Source organism: Mercurialis annua, linkage group LG7 (assembly GCF_937616625.2).
Source record: "Mercurialis annua linkage group LG7, ddMerAnnu1.2, whole genome shotgun sequence".
Lineage (NCBI taxonomy): Eukaryota > Viridiplantae > Streptophyta > Magnoliopsida > Malpighiales > Euphorbiaceae > Mercurialis > Mercurialis annua.
In genome coordinates, this window is record NC_065576.1 from 23,412,147 (window position 1) to 23,418,542 (window position 6,396).

Below are 6,396 nucleotides of genomic sequence, written 5' to 3' on the forward strand. Positions count from 1 at the left end.
AAATCGCTAAAAAGGTAAAACGTTTGGATTTGTTTCGTAACGTTTGTAAATGTTTGGCTCAAATCGCTGAAAAGGTTAAACGTTTGAAATTTCGTAACGTTTGTAAACGTTTGGCTTAAATTGCTAAAAATGTGAAACGCTTGGATTTCTTTCGTAACGTTTGTAAATGTTTGGCTTAAATTGCTAAAAGGTGAAACGTTTAGATTTGTTTCATAAAATTTTAAACGTTTGGTTTTTCTTCGTAACGTTTGTAAACGTTCGGCTTAAATCCCTAAAAATGTGAAACGTTTGTATTTGTTTCATAATGTATGTGAATGTTTGGCTTATATCGCTAAAAAGGGGACACGTTTGGATTTGTTTCGCAACGTTTGTAAACATTTGGCTTAAATTGCTAAAAAGGTGACACGTTTGGATTTGTTTTGTAACCTTTGTAAACGTTTGGCTTAAGTCACTAAAAAGGTGACACGTTTGGATTTGTTTCGTAACCTTTGTAAACGTTTGGCTTAAATCGCTAAAAAGGTGACATGTTTGGTTTTGTTTCCAAACCTTTGTAAACGTTTGGCTTAAAATCGCTAAAAAGGTGAAACGTTTGGATTTGTTTCGCAGCATTTTTAAATGTTTTGCTTAAATTGCTAAAAAGGTAACACATTTGGATTTGTTTCGTAACCTTTCTAAATGTTTGGCTTAAATTGCTAAAACGGTGAAACGTTTAGATTTGTTTCGTAACGTTTGGAAACGGTTGGCTTAAATCGCTAAAAAGGTGAAACGTTTGGATTTGTTTCTTAGCGTTTGTAAAGGTTTGGCTTAAATCGCTAAAAGGGTGAAACATTTGTATTCGTTCCATAACGTTTGAAAAAGTTTGGCTTAAGTCGCAAAAAAGGGAAAACGTTTGGTTTTGTTTCGTATCGTTTGTTAACGATCGGCTTAAATTGCTAAAAAGGTAAAACGTTTGGATTTGTTTTATAAAGTTTGTAAACGTTTGGCTTAATTCGCTAAAAAGGTGAAACGTTTAGATTTGTTTCATAACGTTTGTAAACGTTTGGCTTAAATTGCCAAATGTGTGAAGCATTTGGATTTGTTTTGTAACGTATTAAACGTTTGACTTGAATTGCTATAAAGGTGAAACGCTTGGATTGGTTTCGTAACGTTTGTAAACGTTTGGCTTAAATTGTTAAAAATGGGAAACATTGGGATTTGTTTCGTAACATTTTAAACGTTTGGTTTTGCTTTATAACGTTTGTAAACGTTCGGCTAAAATCGCTAAAAATGTGAAATGTTTGTATTGTTTCGTAATGTTTGTAAATGTTTGGCTTAAATCGCTAAAACGGTGAAACGTTTGGATTTGTTTCCTAACGTTTGTAAACGTTTGGCTTAAATTGCTAAAAAGGTGACATGTTTGGATTTGTTTCGTAACCTTTGTAAACGTTTGGCTTAAATCGCTAAAAAGGTGACACATTTTGTTTTGTTTCATAACCTTTGTAAATGTTTGGCTTAAATCGCTAAAAAGGTGAAACGGTTGGATTTGTTTCGCAAAGTTTGTAAACGTTTTGCTTAAATGGCTAAAAAGGTAACACGTTTTGATTCATTTTGTAACCTTTGTAAACGTTTGGCTTAAATCGATAAAAGCGTGAAACGTTTGGATTTGTTTCTGAACGTTTGTAAACGTTTGGATTTGTTCCGTAACGTTTGAAAAAGTTTTGCTTAAGTTGCAAAAAAGGGGAAACTTTTAGTTTTGTTTCGTAACGTTTGTTAACGTTCGGCTAAAATAGCTAAAAAGGTTAAACGTTTGGATTTGTTTTATAACGTTTGTAAACGTTTGGCTTAAATCGCTAAAAAGGTGAAACGTTTAGATTTGTTTCATAATGTTTGTAAACATTTTGTTCAAATTTCCAAAAATGTGAAACATTTGGATTTGTTTCGTTAATGTTTTAAACATTTGGCTGAAATTGCTAAAAAGGTGAAACGCTTGGATTTGTTTGTAAAGTTTGTAAACATTTTGCTTAAATTGCTAAAAAGTTGAAATTCTTGGATTTGTATCGTAACATTTGTAAATGTTTGGCTTAAATCGCTAAAAAAGTGAAACTTTTGGATTTGTTTCGTAATCTTTGTAACCGTGTGGCTTAAATCGCTAAAAAGGTGAAACATTTGGATTTGTTTCGTAACGTCTGTAAACGTTTGGCATAAAATGCTAAAAAGGTAAAATGTTTGGATTTGTTTCGTAACGTTTTAAACGTTTGGCTTAAATCGCTAAAATGGGGAAATGTTTGGATTTGTTTTGTAATGTTTGTAAATGTTTGGCTTAAATTGCTAAATAGGTAAAATGTTTGGATTTGTTTCGCAACGTTTGTAAACGTTCGGCTTAAATCCTAAAAAGGTGAAACATTTGGATTCTTTTTCGTAACACTTCTAAACGTTTGGCTTAAATTTCTAAAAAGGTGAAATGCTTTGATTTGTTTGGTAAAGTTTCTAAACGTTTGGCTTAAATTGCTAAAAAAGGTGAATCACTTGTACTTGTTTCGGAACATTTTTTAAACGTATGGCTTAAATTACTAAAATGGTGAAACGCTTGAATTTGTTTCATAACGTTTGTAAACGTTTTACTTAAATTGCTAAATAGGTGAAATGGTTGGTTTTGTTTCGTAACGTTTTTAAGGGTTTGGTTTAAATCGCAAAACACTACAAAAAAATTGGAAATTGTGACCGAAATTTGTGACAGATTTTGTCTGTCACAAATTGTGACGACATAGTGACAAAATTATGACGGAATATCAAATTTGTGACAGATTTTGTTACGGAAAAAAGTAATTATCACTTACTCATTTCAGATTATTTTTGTGACAAAATTGTAACATATTTGTGAGGGCAATTTGTGACGGCTTTAGAATCTGTCACAAAATTCACTATTTGTAACGGATTTGTGACGGAAAATCCATTGTGACGGATCAATCTGTCACAAATTTTCTGAAGTTATAATCTGTCACAATTCCGTCACAAAATTGTGACGGAATTGTGATAAATATGCTGGTCACAATGTAATTAAGAGAAATATTTGGTCATTTACGCGGTTAATTTTCTTTTGCGCGGTTTGTTGTATTTTTCAAGGGGGAAATTTGCTAATTTTTCAAAATCGTTCTCTCACTTTGGCTAAAAAAGAGATTGAAAAAAAACCTAATTACTCTCTCTTTGCCAAAAAAACCTAATTACTCTCTCAATCTCTCAGTATCCCAGGAAGAACCGCAGGCACAGTTTCAGCCATTCGCTGTAAGTTTATATTCTCTAACAATTTGCAAAATAAAAAGCTCAGTTTTTGTTAATTGATTTAATTTTGACCTAAGATTTTCAAGTTTCTTGTTAATTATTTGATTTTTTTCAATTATGACAGCTCAATTTCACGTTAATTGATTTTTCCTAACCTTTATAATCTTGCTCTAACACTTACAATTTTTCCCATCACTTTTTTCAAATAGAAATTTGTTAATCCCTAAGTCCTATTTTCAGCAGATATAGAAACTCAAAGAGGCACTAAAATTTGATTTGGCTTACCATTTATGGAGAGATGGCTGGTGATAGAAGTTAATTTGGTAATGGTCCTTTGCAGAGCTCCATTTCTCTTAATTCAGGTTTATCATTTATGTGTTTAATTATATTCTCAGCTTATCAGTTAAAATTGGATTACTGACCAAATAAGATGTTGAAGGTAAACAGAAAATTTTAGTTATAGTGAGAGATTAGCAACAGCAAGCATAAGTATCGAAATTATAATTTTTTTGGAAAATCTTATACAGAACCCTTAATTTCTGTCTAGGTCTTTGTAGGCTAAAGATCTCACCATGTGGACCCGAAACACACTGAAAGCTTAAGCATATATGTGCGCCATTATTAGGTGAAAAAGAAAGTAAGGTATTTATCCTCATTATAGCCATGTTTTTTTCATTGCCTTATTCATAATCAAATTGCTCCATTTTGTTGTCGGTAAAGATTCAACTTTATATTAAAGATCTAAAGTGTTTTAACTTAATTATTGTTCATTAAGATTTCAGTTAATTAGCCTTGTACATCTTTTGTAAAATACTGCAGATTTGATAATGTTGTCTCAATTTGCAACCTTTTATAATGTTGGTTTCATTATGTTAATATGATGTAGAATAATAGATTTGGTACTTAAACAACTGTAATAAATGACTTTCATTGGAGTACTTTGTAGAAAGCTATGAAGTATTATGTTATTTAATTGACTTAATCCAGATTAAGTAATTTGAATGTCAGTTAAGTTGTAGCTTTTGATATTTGATCTGTACAAATGAACATCTCTCCATCATTTGTGGAATAGCTTTTGATTTAGTTACGTATGTGGTTTGAGTTTTGGATTTTTTTTAATAGACTCAAGTATCTTGAATTAGTGGAGAGTAGAATCTGCTTTTAAGTTTTAGATTCTCCCCGTTCGTTAAATTTTCTTTTAGTTCTGTTTGATATATATTCTCACGCAGTTAGTAGATATTTTATATATCTTGATGACCAAGGCTTTTAGTTTATTGGAGGCTTTTTGTTACCCGTTCGTTCTTATATCAGCCAATTCTTTCACCCATTTAGGTTGCTGTCGTGTTGTTCTTCGTCTTCTACTGCCGTGTTTGTCTTCCCTGCTGTAGCTGCTGTTTCTCTCCTCCTCTTCCATACTGCCTCTACTTATGTTGCCTTCTTCGTGTCGCCGATGCTTTTAACAAACAAAGGTTTGTATCAATGTTTGTTCATTGTTGACTTTAATCAATTGTTAAATTCAAGTGCATAGAGTTTTTTTATCCTATATATATGATGACATGGTGTTATTAATTATTATTTTTGAATTTTTTTATGATGGTATTTTGTAGATATATTTACATTGTATATAATATTTATATTGTATGTAATAATTTAGCTATATGACATCAGCGATGTAGAATGGATAGGAGTCAGTGATGCTAATGTTAATAATTAGATATGCAAAAAATGATATGAACAAATCATGATTGCGGGGAAATAGACAGGGATTAATGATGGTACCAATCATTTCAGCTAAGACTATTCATTAAGTGTTAGACAAATATAATGTCATCCACTACTATTTTCTAAAATGTACAACAACTTAAATTGGGTCCATTTTCTTCAACTTATACACTACACTAGTTACAGCTAATGGATCGGGCGAAATCACAAGTTACAGGTTGCTTACAACTTTTTTTATTTTTTTATTAGTGTTCATGTTTACTAAGTGTGTTAGTTTTCTTTGATGGTTCTAAAAGCCTATAATTCAAGCGAGTCATCAAAACTTTACTTTAGGTTTTGTTTTCACTTGATTCTCTTTTCTCTAATTATGATCTCAAAAGGATGCTAATAAGCGCACATTGCAAGTTTAATAACTATCATAAAATTTTCTTATAGGTTCTAATTGAATTTAAAGGCACTTTATTTTTGATTTATGTCAAAAGAAAGTTTTTCCAACAATTTGATGGCTCTTTACTTTCGAATTCTGTCAATTTAGATTCTTTTGTGCTGTAATTTGTTCTTCATTGATTTTCTTCCAATTTTGATTTGCTTTATATAGATTACTACATGATTAATAATAAAACAATAATTAACAACATCAAAAAAGGGGACACGTTTGGATTTGTTTCATAACGTATGTTAATGTTTGGCTTATATCGCTAAAAAGGGGACACGTTTGGATTTGTTTCGCAACGTTTGTAAACATTTGGCTTAAATTGCTAAAAAGGTGACACGTTTGGATTTGTTTTGTAACCTTTGTAAACGTTTGGCTTAAGTCACTAAAAAGGTGACACGTTTGGATTTGTTTCGTAACCTTTGTAAACGTTTGGCTTAAATCGCTAAAAAGGTGACATGTTTGGTTTTGTTTCCAAACCTTTGTAAACGTTTGGCTTAAAATCGCTAAAAAGGTGAAACGTTTGGATTTGTTTCGCAGCATTTTTAAATGTTTTGCTTAAATTGCTAAAAAGGTAACACATTTGGATTTGTTTCGTAACCTTTCTAAATGTTTGGCTTAAATTGCTAAAACGGTGAAACGTTTAGATTTGTTTCGTAACGTTTGGAAACGGTTGGCTTAAATCGCTAAAAAGGTGAAACGTTTGGATTTGTTTCTTAGCGTTTGTAAAGGTTTGGCTTAAATCGCTAAAAGGGTGAAACATTTGTATTCGTTCCATAACGTTTGAAAAAGTTTGGCTTAAGTCGCAAAAAAGGGAAAACGTTTGGTTTTGTTTCGTATCGTTTGTTAACGATCGGCTTAAATTGCTAAAAAGGTAAAACGTTTGGATTTGTTTTATAAAGTTTGTAAACGTTTGGCTTAATTCGCTAAAAAGGTGAAACGTTTAGATTTGTTTCATAACGTTTGTAAACGTTTGGCTTAAA

At 31.4% G+C, this 6,396-nt stretch overlaps 1 long non-coding RNA gene across 1 annotated transcript; it reads left to right on the forward strand.

Annotated features, from left to right (window-relative positions):
* Positions 1–3,456: 3,456 nt before the first annotated feature.
* On the forward strand, positions 3,457–4,766 carry LOC130015739 (uncharacterized). The gene is made up of 3 exons (XR_008791097.1): positions 3,457–3,581; positions 3,816–3,900; positions 4,591–4,766. It is a non-coding gene; the product is annotated as an uncharacterized LOC130015739 (long non-coding RNA).
* Positions 4,767–6,396: the final 1,630 nt, after the last annotated feature.